Genomic DNA, 17,174 nt, shown 5'->3' with positions numbered 1-17,174 from the left:
TCTATGCACAAGGACTACATCTGGATTTACATATGGTAACAGAATTACATCATGGGTCCCTTCATGGTGATGCATCTTGAATAGGTAAACAAAGGTAGAAATATGCAATATCCTTCTTTAGCATATTTGGGTATTATTCTACACACTGACAAAAAATCTAATTGTATTAGTCACATGCGCCGAATACAACAGGTGTAGTTGGACCTTACATTGAAATGCTTTCCTTAGAGCCCCTAACCAACAATGCAATTTAAAAAAATAAGAATAAGAAATAACAAGTAATTAAAGAGCAGCAGTAAAATAACAATATATACTATATACAGGGGGTACCGGAACAGAGTCAATGTGCGGGGGCACCGGTTAGTTGAGGTAATATGTACATGTAGGTAGAGTTATTAAAGTGACTATGCATAGATGATAACAACAGAGAGAGGCAATGGTGTAAAAGTCTGGGTAGACATTTGATTAGATATTCAGGAGTCTTATGGCTTGGAGGTAGAAGCTGTTTAGAAGCCTCTTGGACCTAAACTTGGCGTCCCGGTACCGCTTGCCGTGCGGTAGCAGAGTGAACAGTCTATGAGACTAGGGTGGCTGAGACTTTGACAATTTTTAGAACCTTCCTCTGACACCGCCTGGCAGAGGTCCTGGATGGCAGGAAACTTTGCCCCAGTGAAGTACTGGGCCGTTCGCAATTTATTTATTTATTTTTTATTTTACCGTTATTTTACCAGGTAAGTTGACTGAGAACACGTTCTCATTTGCAGCAACAACCTGGGGAATAGTTACAGGGGAGAGGAGGGGGATGAATGAGCCAATTGTAAACTGGGGATTATTAGGTGACCGTGATGGTTGAGGGCCAGATTGGGAATTTAGCCAGGACACCGGGGTTAACACCCCTACTCTTACGATAAGTGCCATGGGATCTTTAATGACCTCAGAGAGTCAGGACACCCGTTTAACGTCCCATCCGAAAGACGGCACCCTACACAGAGCAGTGTCCCCAATCACTGCCCTGGGGCATTGGGATCTTTGTTTAGACCAGAGGAAAGAGTGCCTCCTACTGGCCCTCCAACACCACTTCCAGCAGCACCTGGTCTCCCATCCAGGGACTGACCAGGACCAACCCTGCTTAGCTTCAGAAGCAAGCCAGCAGTGGTATGCAGGGTGGTATGCTGCTGGCGCAATGAGCAGTTGCCATACCAGGCAGTGATGCAACCAGTCAGGATGCTCTCGATGGTGCAGCTGTAGAACCTTTTGAGGATCTTAGGACCCATACCAAATCTTTTCAGTCTCCTGAGGGGGAATACGTTTGGTCGTGCCCTCTTCACGACTGTCTTGGTGTGCTTGGACCATGATAGTTTGTCGGTGATGTGGACACCAAGGAACTTGAAGCTCTCAACCTGCTCCACTGTAGTCCCGTGCTCGGCGTGCTCGGTCCTCTTTTTCCTGTAGCCAACAATCATCTCCTTTGTCTTGATCACGTTGAGGGAGAGGCTGTCGTCCTGGCACCACATGGCCAGGTCTCTGACCTCCTCCATATATGCTATCTTATCATTGATCAGGTCTACCACTTGTGTCATCGGCAAAATTAATGATGGTGTTGGAGTCGTGCCTGGCTGTGCAGTCATGAGTGAACAGGGAATACAGGAGGGGACTGAGCACGCACCCCTGAGGGGCCTCTGTGTTGAGGGTCAGCGTGGCGGATGTGTTGTTACCTACCCTTACCACCTGGGGGCGGCCCGTCAGGAAGTCCAGGTGTTTAGTCCCAGGGTCCTTAGCTTAGTGATGAGCTTTGAGGGCACTATGGTGTTGAACGCTGAGCTGTAGTCAATGGATAGCATTCTCACATAGGTGTTCCTTTTGTCCAGGTGGGAAAGGGCAGTGTAGAGCGCAATAGAGATTGCATCATCTGTGGATCTGTTGGGGCGGTATGCAAATTGGGGTGGGTCTCAGGTTTCTGGGATAATGGTGTTGATGTGAGCCATGACCAGCCTTTCAAAGCACTTCATGGCTATAGACGTGAGTGCTACGAGTCAGTAGTCATTTAGGCAGGTTACCTTAGTGTCTTTGGGCACAGGCACTATTACAAACTTGGACAGGGAGAGGTTGAAAATGTCAGTGAAGACACTTGCCACTTGGTCAGCACATGCTTGCAGTATGCGTCCTGGTAATCCGTCTGGCCCTGCGGCCTTGTGAATGTTGACCTATTAAAAGGTCGTACTCACATCAGCTGCGGTGAGCATGATCACACAGTCTTCCGGGAATAGCTGGTGCTCTCATACATGTTTCAGTGTTATTTGTCTCGAAGCGAGCATAGAAGTAGTTTAGCTCATCTGGTAGGCTCGTGTCACAGGGCAGCTCTCGGCTGTGCTTCTCTTTGTAGTCTGTAATGGTTTGCACACATCCGACGAGCGTCAGAGCCGGTGTAGTACGATTCGATCTTAGTCCTGTATTGATGCTTTGCCTGTTTGATGGTTCGTCGGAGGGCATAACGGAATTTCTTATAAGCTTTCGGTTAGAGTCCCGCTCCTTGAAAGTGGCAGCTCTAGCCTTTAGCTCAGTGTGGATGTTGCCTGTAATAACTGGCTTCTGGTTGGGGTATGTACGTACGGTCACTGTGGGGACGATGTCATGTTTGCACTTATTGATGAAGCCAATGACTGATGTGGTGTACTTCGCAATGCCATTGGAGGAATCCCAGAACATATTCCAGTCTGTGCTAGCAAAACAGTCCTGTAGCCTAGCATCTGCTTCATCTGACCACTTTTTTATTGGTCTAGTCACTGGTGCTTCCTGCTTTAATTTTGCTTGTAGGCAGGAATCAGGAGGATAGAATTATGATCAGATTTACCAAATGTAGGGCGAGGGAGAGCTTTGTATGCATCGCTGTGTGTGAAGTAAAGGCTGTCCAGAGTTTTTTTCCCCTCTGGTTGAACGTTTAACATGCTGATAGACATTTGGTAAAATGTAGTAGTCCCCAGCTACTAGGAACGCTGCCTCTGGGTGATAGTTTTCTTGTTTGCTTATGGCGGAATACAGCTCATTCAATGCTGTCTTAGTGCCAGCCTCAGTCTGTGGTGGTACGTAAAACAGCTACGAAAAATACAGATCTAAACTCTCTAGGTAGATAGTGTGGTCTACAGTTTATCATGAGATATTCTACCTCAGACGAGCAATAGCTCAAGACTTCCTTAGATATCGTACACCAGCTGTTATTTACAAAAATACATAGTCCGCCGCCCCTCGTCTTACCAGACGCTGCTAATCTATCCTGCCGGTACAGCGTATAACCAGCCACCTGTATGTTGACAGTGTTGTCGTTCAGCCATGACTCCGTGAAGCATAAGATATTGCAGTTTTGAATGTCCTGTTGGTAGTTTAATCTTCCGTGTAGGTCATCAATTTTTTTCTCCAAAGATTGCACGTTTGCTAGCAGAATGGAAGGAAGTGGGGGTTTATTCGATCGCCTATGAATTCTCAGAAGGCAGCTGCCCCTGGCCCCTTTTTCTCCGCCTCCTCTTCACGCAAATCACGGGGATCTGGGCCTGTTTCCGAGAAAGCAGTATATCATTCGCGTTGGGCTCGTCAGACTCGTTATGGGAAAAAAAGGATTCTGCCAGTCCATGGTGAGTAATCGCAGTCCTGATGTCCAGAAGTTATTTTCGGTCGGTAGTGGCAACATTATGTACAAAATAAGATTTTTTATTTATTTTAATTTTTACAAACAACGCAAATAAACAAACAAAAAACACAATCGGAAGGGGACACGTAAAACGTCAGCCTTCTTCTCCGGCACCATTGTTACTATTATTGTAGTCTCCACCCCCTAACAAGACCACATTTGATTGGTCCGGATCCACTCTCTGCGGGGTTGGTAAAAAGCAGATGTTTTCGGATTTCAGGGATACAGTATTTTTTTTAACCTAAATTACATTTATTCTGAATAACGGATGTGGGGACTCCGCTCAGACGTCTTTTTATGCCTGCTATGTGAGGTTAGTCCAGACCAGACCAAATTTGAAACAATCATAGACATCTATGTTTCACAAGTTTGGACATCACAGTACAGCACAGTAGAGAATAGTAACGTACAGTATAGCACAGCACGGTAGAGTAGAATACCGTACTCCAAGCGGGCTGTACAGAACAGTAAAATATATATATTCAGTACACTACAGTAGAGTACAGTACAATACATTATACTGTACTCTACTCTAGTGTGCTTTACTGTACAGTACTTAACTCTACTGTACTGTACAGTGCTGTCCAAACTTGTGAAACATAGACGTCTATGATCGGTTTCAAATTATTTCGGCCAAATGTTAACTCTTTTCAACATCCATGTACGTCCGGTGTCGGTCTGTGTTCAGTGGGTGAGAATGCTTGTTAGGTGTCAGTAAGAGCAGGGAGAGGTAACTTTAACTGGAGAGAGAGAGAGAGAAGAGAGAGCGGCAGAAATAGCAAGAGGGAGAGAGGAATCAGTTGTCCAGACTGTTTTTACAGTCTTGCTTTGACCACGAGACGACAGTAAGATAAATAAAATATCACTATGCCAGTGGAAGGGAAGACAGTAGCAGGTGACCCAACTGTGATTTGTGACTACTATGTAATCCCTTAATAAATAATAAACAAACTTGATATCAGTAAAAACACTCAAATTAATTGGCAAGTCTAACTTTACTTTTTACTTCTGTGAACTATCATTATTTTCCCTCCTCATGAGGGAGGGAAATTAGAAAATGTTTAAAATATGTGGGTTTTTGGTAATGGCACAAGGCAAGTGCCAGAAGGCAAATAATTTCTCCAAAACTAAATATACAGTGCACTCGGAAAGTATTCAGACAAGTTGACTATTTCCACATTTTGTTAAGTTACAGCCTTATTCTAAAAATGTATTAAATTAAAAATTTTCCCCATCAATCTACACACAATAACCCATAATGACAAAGCATAAATAGGTTTTATAATTTTTTGAAATATTACATTTACATAATTATTCATACCCTTAACTCAGTACTTTGTTGAAGCACCTTTGGCAGTGATTACAGCCTCAAGTCTTTTTGGATATGACGCTACAAGCTTGGCACACCTGTATTTGGGGAGATTCTCCTATGTTCTCCGCAGATCAAGCTCTGTCAGCTATTTTCAAGTCTCTCCAGAGATGTTCGATTAGGTTCATGTCCAGGCCCTGGCTGGGCCATTCAAGGACATTCAGGGACTTGTACCGAAGCCACTCCTGTGTTGTCTTGGCTGTGTGCTTAGGTTCAGTGTCCTGATGGAAGGTGAACCGTCGCCCCAGTCTGAGGTCCTGAGCACTCTGGTGCAGGTTTTCATAAAGTATCTCTCTGCACTTTGCTCTGTTCATCTTTCCCTCAATCTTGACTAGTCTCCCTGTCCCTGCTACTGAAAAACATCCCCACAGCATGATGCTGCCACCATCATGCTTCACTGTAGGGATGGTGCCAGATTTCCTCCAGACGTGACGCTTGGCATTCAGGCAAAAGTGTTCAATTGTGGTTTCATCAGACTAGAGAATCTTGTTTCCCATAGTCTGATTGTCCTTTAGGTGCCTCTTGGCAAACTCCAAGCGGGCTGTCATGTGCCTTTTACTGAGGAGTGGATTATTTTACTGAGGAGTGGATTCTGTCTGACCACTCTACAATGAAGGCCTGATTGGTGGATTGCTGCAGAGATAGTTGTCCTTCTGAAAGTTTCTCCCATCTCCACAGAGGAACTCTAGAGCTCTGTCAGAGTGACCATTGGGTTCTTGGTCACCTCCCTGACCAAGGCCCTTGTCCCCCGATTGCTCAGTTTGGCACGGAGGCCAGCTCTAGGAAGTGACTTGGTGGTTCCAATCTTCTTCCATTTAAAAATAATGTATCTGTGCCTCGACGCAATCCTGTCTCGGAGCTCTACGGACAATTCCTTCGACTTCGTGGTTTTTGCTCTGACATGCTCTGTCAACTGTGGGACCTTATATAGACAGGTGTGTGCCTTTCCAAATCATGTCAAATCAATTGAATTTACCACAGGTGGACTACAATCAAGTTGTAGAAACATCTCAAGGATGATCAATGGAAACAGGATGCACCTGAACTCAATTTCGGTCTCATAGCAAAGGGTCTAAATACCTATGTAAATAAGGTATTTCTGTTTTTTACTTTGAATAAATTTGCACACAAAAATCTAAAAATCAGTTTTTGCTTTGACAACCAATTTGACATGCTCCTATGAACTTCACGTTGGTGCTTAATGGTCCTTTTAGATTGAAATGCTCATGTACTGTATGCTTTTGCTGCAGCACCATGGCATACTTTCCAAGCCCAGAGGACCACACACACACACACACACACCACTGCAAAGCTTAGGCTGAGAGAAAGAAAGGGAGAGAAAACGGAACACTCACTAACCACCATCCCCAGAGAAATATAGCCAAGAGCAAATTTCAGATTATTAAATTCTAAAGCGATAATCTTATACATTTTTAAGGTATGAAATCAACAGGTCTTTAAGCACCTGTGGTCTTTGTCCTATTATAATAATTTCCTCTCCTTAAATATACACCGTCATTCTGTTGTTTGATGCGGTGCCGATTTATGACTATCCATTGACAGCAGACATTTTTAGATGGCTGTAGGGCTTTCTGTAATAAGATAACTGAAGGACAACCAATGAATCCTAATGAAGGCTTATTGTGTATAATGTGAGAGGATACACACCACGGGTCCCTGCCATCTCCCTAACACACACGTGTGCAGTACATGCGCACACACTTATACACACGCACACTTTGTCCGCAAGACGCTTTTAGCAGTCTGCTAGGCTTTTCTTTCAGTGATGCAGAGCTCAGGTCGTGGTACGTTAGCTATCTTCACATCTCCTGTCAGTCAGTCTTCAGTGTGCATGCCTGTCCGCATTAGTCTCCTCACAGAGACATCCGGGAGTCTCAACATAACAGTCAACATAACAGGGCCGGCCCAGTGCAGTGCCCCCAACCTCTGGGGACACCAGGCAGGCCTTGTGAGCAGTGCACTTTCCACTTAGTTAGGCTGCCATCAGACTACAAAAAGTATCTTGTGGAATGTGACTCTGTGTCTCTGTGTGTGTGTGACTGAGTCTCTGTGTGTGTGTAAGATAGGGGGTAGGAGGAGGTAAATTGAGGCGAAGGGGTGAGTGGCGGTGGAGATTGGGGTTGGGAGGAGGATGAGTTTTTTTTGGCTCCTCTGCATTTCTTCAATTGCAACATCTTTCATGCGTTGAGAGAGAATTTTCCCTGACAAGCAGTTCCACAGGATTAGGCTTTGTAGAATAGGACTTCTGAAGCACCATGTATGAAGGAATAGTAGGAAGAGGGGAGGAAGGGAAGAGGCATCAGTAATGCTATCAGAATGGGAGAGGTGATTTGAAAGTGATTTGCCTCATATTGTATCTATTGAATAAGAGATTAGCTTTAAGGTCATGTACAGGTGTTTGGTAATTCAACTACAGCAGAAGGAGAAGAAGGAAAAATAGATAGCCAAAACATATATGTATTTATTCTACTACATGCTGTATAACTGTAGTATTTGGAATAGGACTTTTCTGTAAAAAAAAACCTTTCTAGTAAATCTGGATAGCCAAGGCCAAATATGATATACTATTTCATATACTATTTTGTTCACTGAGAACCCAGTAGTCATATTTTAGGTCAGGTTAACTGTTTCAACCCTTACATTCTGCATCGATCGAAGATCATCTACCTAAAAACAAAAAAATAAACCCCGTGTTTATATTTTTTGTGAAGACCGGCGTCCAAATGACAAGTGACAGGGGCATCCTTACTCAAGGAACAAATGTGTTCCCAAGACACAGCACTCCTCCCCACTTATTCTCCCAAAACAACAGCGTCCACCCCATCCCTCATCTTCCCAACACAACAGAGTCCACCCCATCCCTCTCTCCACTCATCCCCGTAAAAGGATTGGACGTAATGGGGTTCCCTACTATAACTCATTCTACTGGCCAGATCAACTGTACAGAACTTGAACTCCATCCTCAGAGTCACATTTTACGGTCAACCTGACAATACGTTTTCAAAGCACTTTTTCCCCCCAATGTGAGGGGAGTTAAGCTGTTAAGTAGGTCCCCTGTTTTCTCCAGAGTTGAGAGAGGCTGGGTGGTAATTCCTGGCTGGCTGGGAGAGTCAACACTGGCCTGCCCTCCACTCACTGCAACCTGGAAAAGACCATTTCATTCTCTCCTTTATACCTTGGATTGGTTCCTACGGGCTGGGCGAGGAACGAGGTATTTGAGGTTGTTGAAGTCTGAGATGTGGTGTTATACAGAGAAATATGGGGAAAATGTAGTTAAGACATGCCTGAGGGATGCACTGAAAATATTTATAGGATCAGCTGGAGATGTCTTTATGTGTTGATGTACATGATGTGTACTGGTATTCGGGTGGAACTATACATGTAACATACATGACTCCACATCCATACATTCTGATGTAAGGTGAATAAGAGAGTCAATTTCCCCCATCCCCCATCCATATCCAGGACCAACTAATGGCCAAACAAAGATTCCCAATCTCTCCCTGACATGAAATCTCTGACCTCAGGAAACCCCATGTAAGCCAGTTTGACAGCTGGTTTGAATGAGGAACGTTTTATTTATTACATTAGTCACCTACATTGTACATGTAGGCATGCAAAAGTATTCACCACCCATGGCATTTTTCCTATTTTGTTGCCTTACAACCTGGAATTAAAATAGATTTTTTTGGGGGGGGTTTGTATCATTTGATTTACACATGCCTACCACTTTGAAGATGCAAAATATTTTTTAGTGTGAAACAAGAAATAAGAAAAAAAAAAAAAAAAAACTTGAGCGTGCATAACTATTCACCCCTCCAAAGTCAATACTTTGTAGACCCACCGTTTGCAGCAATTACAGCTGCAAGTCTCTTGGAGTATGTTTCTATAAGCCTGGCACATCGAGTCACTGGGATTTTTGCCCATTCTTCAAGGCAAAACTGCTCCAGCTCCTTCAAGTTGGATGGGTTCTGCTGGTGTGCATGTAACAGTTTAACTTTACGTCCGTCCCCTCGCCCCGACTCAGGCGCGAACCAGGGACCCTCTGCACACATCAACAACAGTCACCCACGAAGCATCGTTACCCATCGCTCCACAAAGGCCGCGGCCCTTGCAGAGCAAGGGGAACCACTACTTCAAGGTCTCAAAGCGAGTGACGTAACCGATTGAAGCGCACCACCGCTAACTAGCCACCGTTAGCGCACCACCGCTAACTAGCTAGCCATTTCACATCCGTTACATACAGCAATCTTTAAGTTATACCACAGATTCTCAATTGGATTGAGGTCTGGGCTTTGACTAGGCCATTCCAAGACATTTAAATGTTTCCCCTTAAACAACTTGAGTATTGCTTTAACAGTATGCTTAGGGTCATTGTCCTGCTGGAAAGTGAACCTTGGTCCCAGTCTCAAATCTTTGGAAGACTGAAACAGGTTTCCATCAACAATTTCCCTTTATTTAGCGCCATCTATCATTCCTTCAATTCTGACCAGTTTCCCAGTCCCTGCCGATGACAAACATCCCCACAGCATGATTCTGCCACCACCACGCCTCACTGGGGATGGTGTTCTCGAGGTGATGAGAGGTGTTGGATTTGCGCCAGACATAGCGTTTTGCTTGATGGCCAAAAATCTGAATTTTAGTCTCATGTGACCAGAGTACCTTCTTCCATATGTTTGGGGAGTCTCCCACATGCCTTTTGGCGAACACCAAACATGTTTGCTTATTTTTTTCTTTAAGCAATGGCTTTTTTCTGGCCACTCTTTCGTTAAACCCAACTCTGTGGAGTGTACGGCTTAAAGTGGTCCTATGGATAGATACTCCAATCTCCACTATGGAGCTTTGCAGCTCCTTCAGGGTTATCTTTGGTCTCTTTGGTGCCTCTGATTAATGCTCTCTTTGCCTGGAGTTTTGGTGGGCGGCCTTCTCTTGGCAGGATTGTTGTGGTGCCATATTCTTTCCATTATTTTTTACAAGTGATTTTAAATGGTGCTCCGTGGGATGTTCAACGTTTTGAATATTTTTTTATAACCCAAACCTGATCTGTACTTCTCCTCAACTTTGTCTCTGACCTGTTTGGAGAGCTCATTGGGCTTCATAGTGCCGCTTGCTTGGTGGTGCCCCTTGCTTAGTGGTGTTGCAGACTCTGGGGCCTTTCAGAACAGGTGTATATATACTGAGATCATGTGACAGATCATGTGACACTTAAATAAAGTCCACCTTTGTGCAATCAAACTAATTATGTGACTTATGAAGGTAATTGGTTGCACCAGATCTTATTTAGGGGCTTCATAGCAAAGGGGGTGAATAAATATGCACGCACCACTTTTTCATTTCACTTCACCAATTTTGAGTATTTTGTCCATTACATGAAATCCAAATAAAAATCAATTTAAATTAATTTGTAATGCAAGGAAATAGGAAAAACGCCAAAATGGTTGAATACTTTTGCAAAGCACTGTATGTGCATACACAAGGAGGCTGGTGTGAGGATCTATAGGAGGATGGGCTCATTGTAATGACTGAATCGAATCAATGGAACAGAGTGAAACACTTTGTTTATATGTGTTTGATGTGTTTGGTACCATTCCATGTATCCCATTACAGCCATTAAAATGAGCCCGTCCTCCTAGATCTCCTCCCAGCAGCCTCCTTTGGAGCATAAAAGTCCGATGGGCTGAGCATGAGTATAAAACGGGGTTTGTTTACAAAGCTGGGGCTCTAAAAGGCCATTGAGGGGCCAAGTGTGTTTGCTTAATAATGCCAATCACTCTTCACCTTTTTGTTAACTAACAGGACTCCATTTTCAGCATAATAACTGCTCCTTGGGGTCTGAATAAATGATCATTCTTATCAGCGTTTTCCTGTATCTGGGAGGAAAAACTCACTCTCTGAGACCTCTTTGTATCACACTCAGAGTGAAATGAAAGAAATAAAAGCTGAAATAAATCATTCTCTCTACCATTATTCTGACATTTCACATTCTTAAAATAAAGTGGTGTTCCTAACCGACCTAAAACAGGGAATTTTTACTAGGATTAAATGTCAGGAATTGTGAAAAACAGATTAAATGTATTTGGCTAAGGTGTATGTAAACTTCCGACTTCAACTGTATATATATATATACACAGTTGATGTCGGAAGTTTACATACACCTTAGCCAAAAACATTTAAACTTATTTTTTCACAATTCCTGACATTTAATCCTAGTACAAAATCCCATGTCTTATGTCAGTTAGGATCACCACTTTATTTTAAGACTGTGAAATGTCAGAATAATGGTAGAGAGAATGATTTATTTCAGCTTTTATTTCTTTCATCACATTACCAGTGGGTCAGAAGTTTACATACACACAATTAGTATTTGGTAGCATTGCCTTTAAATTGTTTAACTTGGGTCAAACATTTATGGTAGCCTTCCACAAGCTTCCCACAATAAGTTGGGTGAATTTAGGCCCATTCTTCCTGACAGAGCTGCTGTAACTGAGTCAGGTTTGTAGGCCTCCTTGCTCGCACACGCTTTTTCAGTTCTGCCCACAATTTTTTTATTGGAATGAGGTCAGGGCTTTGTGATGGCCACTCCAATACCTTGACTTTGTTGTCCTTAAGCTATTTTGCCACAACTTTGGAAGTATGCTTGGGGTCATAGTCCATTTGGAAGACCCATTTGCGACCAAGCTTTAACTTCCTGACTGATGTCTTGAGATGTTGCTTCAATATATCCACACAATCTTCCTCCTCATAATGCCATCTATTTTGTGAAGTGCACCAGTCCCTCCTGCTGCAAAGAACCCACAATACTGCCAACCCCGTGCTTCGCGGTTGGGATGATGTTCTCGGCTTGCAAGCTTCCCCCTTTATCCTCTTAACATAACGATGGTCATTATGGCCAAACAGTTCTATTTTTGTTTCATCAGACGAGAGGACATTTCTCCAAAAAGTACGATCTTTGTCCCCATGTGCAGTTGCAAACCGTAGTCTGGCTTTTTTATGCCGGTTTTGGAACTGTGGCTTCTTCCTTGCTGAGTGGCCTTTCAGGTTATGTCGATATAGGACTCGTTTTACTGTGGATATGGATACTTTTGTACCCGTTTCCTCCAGTATCTTCACAAGGTCCTTTGCTGTTGTTCTGGGATTGATTGGCACTTTTCGCAATAAAGTACGTTCTTCTCTAGGAGACAGAACGCGTCTCCTTCCTGAGTTGTATGGCGGCTGCGTGGTCCCATGGTGTTTATACTTGCGTACTATTGTTTGTACAGATGAACGTGGTACCTTCAGGCATTTGGAAATTGCTCCCAAGGATGAACCAGACTTGGAGGGCTTCGATTGGCTGATTTCTTTTGATTTTCCCATGATGTCAAGCAAAGAGGCACTGAGTTTGAAGGTAGGCCTTGAAATACATACACATGTACACCTCCAATTGACTCAAAATATGCCTAGCAGTAGCTTCTAAATGCATAACATCATTTTCTGGAATTTTCCAAGCTGTTTAAAGGCACAGTCAACTTAGTGTATGTAAACTTCTGACACACTGGAATTGTGATACAGTGAATTATAAGTGAAATAATCTGTCTTTAAATAATTGTTGGAAAAATTACTTGTGTCATGCACAAAGTAGATGACCTAGCCGACTTGCCAAAACTATAGTTTGTTAACCAGACATTTGTGGAGTGGTTGAAAAATGAGTTTTAATGACTCCAACCTAAGTGTATGTAAACTTCTTACTTTAACTGTGTGTGTGTGAATATATATACAGTGGGGAGAACAAGTATTTGATACACTGCCGATTTTGCAGGTTTTCCTACTTACAAAGAATGTAGAGGTCTGTAATGTTTATCATAGGTCAACTGTGAGAGACGGAATCTAAAACAAAAATCCAGAAAATCACATTGTATGATTTTTAAGTAATTAATTTGCATTTTATGAGATCTTGCATGGAGCCCCAGACCGAGGGTGATTGACCGTCATCTTGAACTTCTTCCATTTTCTAATAATTAACAGTTGTTGCCTTCTCACCAAGCTGCTTGCCTATTGTCCTGTAGCCCATCCCAGCCTTGTGCAGGTCTACAATTGTATCCCTGATGTCCTTACACAGCACTCTGGTCTTGGCCATTGTGGAGAGGTTGGAGTCTGTTTGATTGAGTGTGTGGACAGGTGTCTTTTATACAGGTAACGAGTTCAAACAGGTGCAGTTAATACATGTAATGAGTGGAGAACAGGAGGGCTTCTTAACTTCTCTAGGATAGGGGGCAGCATTTTCACGTTTGGATGAACAGCATACACAAATTAAACTGCCAGCTACTCATCCACAGAAGATAAGATATGCATATTATTAGTAGATTTGGATAGAAAACACTCTGAAGTTTATAAAACTGTTTGAATCATGTCTGTGAGTATAACAGAACTTAATTAGCAGGCGAAACCCCGAGGACAAACCATTCAGATTATTTTTTTGAGGTCACTCTCTTTTCAATGAGTTTCATTGGGAAACCAGATTTCTAAGCGACCTGCTTGCAGTTCCTACGGCTTCCACTGGATGTCAACAGTCTAGAGAAATTGGTTGAGGTTATTCCTTTGTGAAATGAAGAAATACGGCCATCTTGAAGTCGAGTCACTCTAGGTGTCCTGTTTGATTGAAATGCATGACCAGAAGGCATGCTACGGTTGGTTTTAATCCTGTATTGAACACAGATCATCCCGTCATCAACTTTATCGATTATTAATGTAAAAAAATACCTAAAGTTGTATTTCAAAAGTAGTTTGACATTTTTTGGCAAAGTTTACAGGTAACCTTTGAGATATTTTGTCGTCACGTTTGAGCAAGTTGGAACCTGTGTTTTTCTGGATCAAACGCGCCAAATAAATTGACATTTTGGATATATATCGACGGAATTAATCGAACAAAAGGACCATTTGTGATGTTTAAGGGACATATTGGAGTGCCAACAACAGAAGCTCGTCAAAGTTAAGGCATGAATTATATTTTTATTTCTGCGTTTTGTGTCGTGCATGCAGGGTTGGAATATGCTTATCTCTCTTTGTTTAAAATGGTGCTATCCTCAGAAAATAGCATTGTATGCTTTCGCCGAAAAGCCTATTTGAATTCTGACATGTTGGCTGGATTCACAACCAGTGTAGCTTTAATTTGGTATCTTTCATGTGTGATTTAATGAAAGTTAGATTTTATAGTAATTTTCATAGTAATTAATTTGAATATGGCGCTCTGCATTTTCTCAGGCTATTTGCCAAGTGAGACAGTAGCATCCCGCCTAAACTCAGATTTTGGATATAAATATGAACTTTACCGAACAAAACATACATGTAATGTGTAACATGAAGTCCTATGAGTGTCATCTGATGAAGATCATCAAAGGTTAGTGATTAATTTTACCTCTATTTCTGCTTTTTGTTACTGCTCTCTCTGGCTGGAAAAATGGGTGTCTTTTTCTGTGACTTGGCTCATACCTAACATAATTGTTAGGTGTGCTTTCGTCGTAAAACCTTTTTGAAATCGGACACTTTGGCTGAATTTACAACAAGTGTAGCTTTAAAATGGTGTAAAATACTTGTATGTTTGAGGAATTTAAATTATGGGATTTCTGTTGTTTTGAATTTGGCGCCCTGCAGTTTCACTGGCTGTTGACGAGGTGGGACGCTACCGTCCCACATACCCTAGAGAAGTTAAAGAAAAACGAATAGGTCTGTGAGAGCCGGAATTCTTACTGATTGGTAGGTGATCAAATACTTATGTCATGCAATAAAATGCTAATTAATTACTTAAATCATACAATGTGATTTTCTGGATTTTTGTTTCAGATTCCGTCTCTCACAGTTGAAGTGTACCTATGATAAAAATTACAGACCTCTACATGCTTTGTAAGTAGGAAAACCTGCAAAATCGGCAGTGTGTCAAATACTTGTTCTCCCCACTGTGTATAACAAGTATTTGACACACTGCCGATTTTATATATATATGACCATATGCTTGACAGTTGACATGTACTCGCTGGAGGCATAAATAAAGGTGCTCTAGATGGGACTAATTGACCTGGGCTGTCACAAACATGAATGTGCAAATGGCATACTGTGTTTGAACAAGCAGACACATTTAACTTAAGAAATTTGGTGACAGCTTTGTGTGCCAGTTACGCAACCCATCTCGCCTACATGTCTGTCAGAGCTTCCGGCTGTCAGCTGAATAGATCAGTCTGTCTGTCAGGCTTCAATCTACCTCGCCTCGATTCTATTGATTATTCTTTGGGAAAGGGCGAGAGATAAAAACAGTACCTTGCCTGTCAGGTAAGGACATCAATGCTTCACCTAGACAGCTAGTCCGCAGGGGCCCAGTCCCCTGACAGAAGGACAAGAAAGAGTTCACCTGCATTCAAAACAAGTAACGCCTCTCTCTTTGGGAAAGAGAGGAAGAAAATAGCAGGCAGCCCTCCTCTGATATAAAATGTCAGCCGGATAAAAAAAATGAGTTCACCAGTCATTCCACAGGCCAAGAGTTGCAAATGGACACTGACACTAAGGATATTGGGCTGAGGCAGAGGCTTTTCTCATAGCGTGGGAGAATGTCTCGAAAACAGAGAGCGATGAAAAACAATTAAGATCATCTCTCAAAGGTTGAGAATAACAAGTCCTTCGTTTGAACATCGCGCCATAATTCAAAAGTATTTTTTGTATTTTGGCTGAAATTGTTGTTTCTCATTTCCGGGGCTCTGTGGAAGAACAGGAAAATAAAAACATCTTCAGAGCAAATCGGCCTTACCATGGCAACAGTATTGATCAACTCTCCTGGGTCCTCAGAAAAATCTATCCCTCGTCAATTTACCAGCATTAACAGTTCAGCGGCCACTCACACTTTAAATAGACAACAGCGATATTTAGTGTCTGGCAATAAAACCTACAATCTGTATTTAACTTCCCTGATGTTCCATTTATCACAGGGGGGAGATTAACACAATGGTAACTTTCACTGAAATCCTCACTGAAGGATCACAACACTGATCCACTGCTCTATGAAGATCATCGACCCCTCTGGGACTCTGTCCATACAGTTTCACTGCAGACAAAGAGAATATTCCACCACATTCCACGATTTATGGGATTGTGCACTGACTGGATTTGAAGAGATTATGACAACGATCATGGTTGACCGATACATCCCAATGTTTTAACCGTCATCTAAATAAATAATTGTACTTTTATATGAAGAGTATTTGACTTTGTTGGTATGTATTGTTTACTTAGTTTACATTGCACAACTACAGTTGTTCAAGCACAGACTACTTCATACTCTTTATCCCTGACAATGTACAGAAAATGACATCAGGCGCAGCTTGTCTGATAGAACAAGATGTAATTTATGAAGTAGGGAGCTTTTTCCTCCCAATTTTAAAAGCAGAAATTGCACTTGCTTTCTCAGTCAGGCTTGAACAGGTGTTTCATCCTGTTTTCGAGAAAACGTATTCTCATCTTGATGGATTGGAGTTGAAAACAATCTGTGAAACTTCTAATTGCTATCAGAAATTAATCAGTTGCAGTGAGAATGATGAGTGTAAATGGGCAGGGAGCTGTCATTCCCAGATTATATTGATTACCGCTGGGACTCATAGCCAATTCCTCTTGATGAATGTTTACTATCAATATGATCATCATGACTAGAACATGAGAGGGAGAGAAAGAGCAAAAAAAGTAAAGGAGACAATATTGTCTCAATATTGAAATCTGTTGAAAATCGAGACTTTTAATCAAATCTACTGTATCCTCCCCGGGATTTGTGTAGAATTTGACTGTGGGGATCAACATAGCCAGTGACAGCTATACGACAGCAGCCAGAGCGGTGCAGTGGTGGAAATTAACATAAATGCAGAGTGACTGCCTGAGCAAATGCAGGAAGGAGATTTGTGACAGCGCCTGTCAACCCACTGATTCCCCGAGCCTGATTACTACGCCGACGCTCCGGTGCCACTGCAAACACCCCACCTACGCTACTGCTGCAGCCTGACACACAGACAGACACTGGAGCACCTGGAGACGACAGGATTAGGGGCTTAGTATCCCCCCCCCCCCCCCCCCCAAGGAATCGTATATGATCTC

General features: G+C 42.5%; 1 protein-coding gene across 4 annotated transcripts in view; it reads right to left on the bottom strand.

Moving 5' to 3' along the window:
- The window catches only part of LOC139556905 (metabotropic glutamate receptor 7-like), a 127,274-nt gene that overhangs the window by 107,102 nt on the left and 2,998 nt on the right, over positions 1-17,174 (bottom strand). The window lies entirely within an intron of this gene.

The sequence above is a fragment of the Salvelinus alpinus genome, chromosome 28 (assembly GCF_045679555.1).
Source record: "Salvelinus alpinus chromosome 28, SLU_Salpinus.1, whole genome shotgun sequence".
NCBI lineage: Eukaryota > Metazoa > Chordata > Actinopteri > Salmoniformes > Salmonidae > Salvelinus > Salvelinus alpinus.
This window is presented reverse-complemented; position numbering and strand designations above follow the sequence as displayed.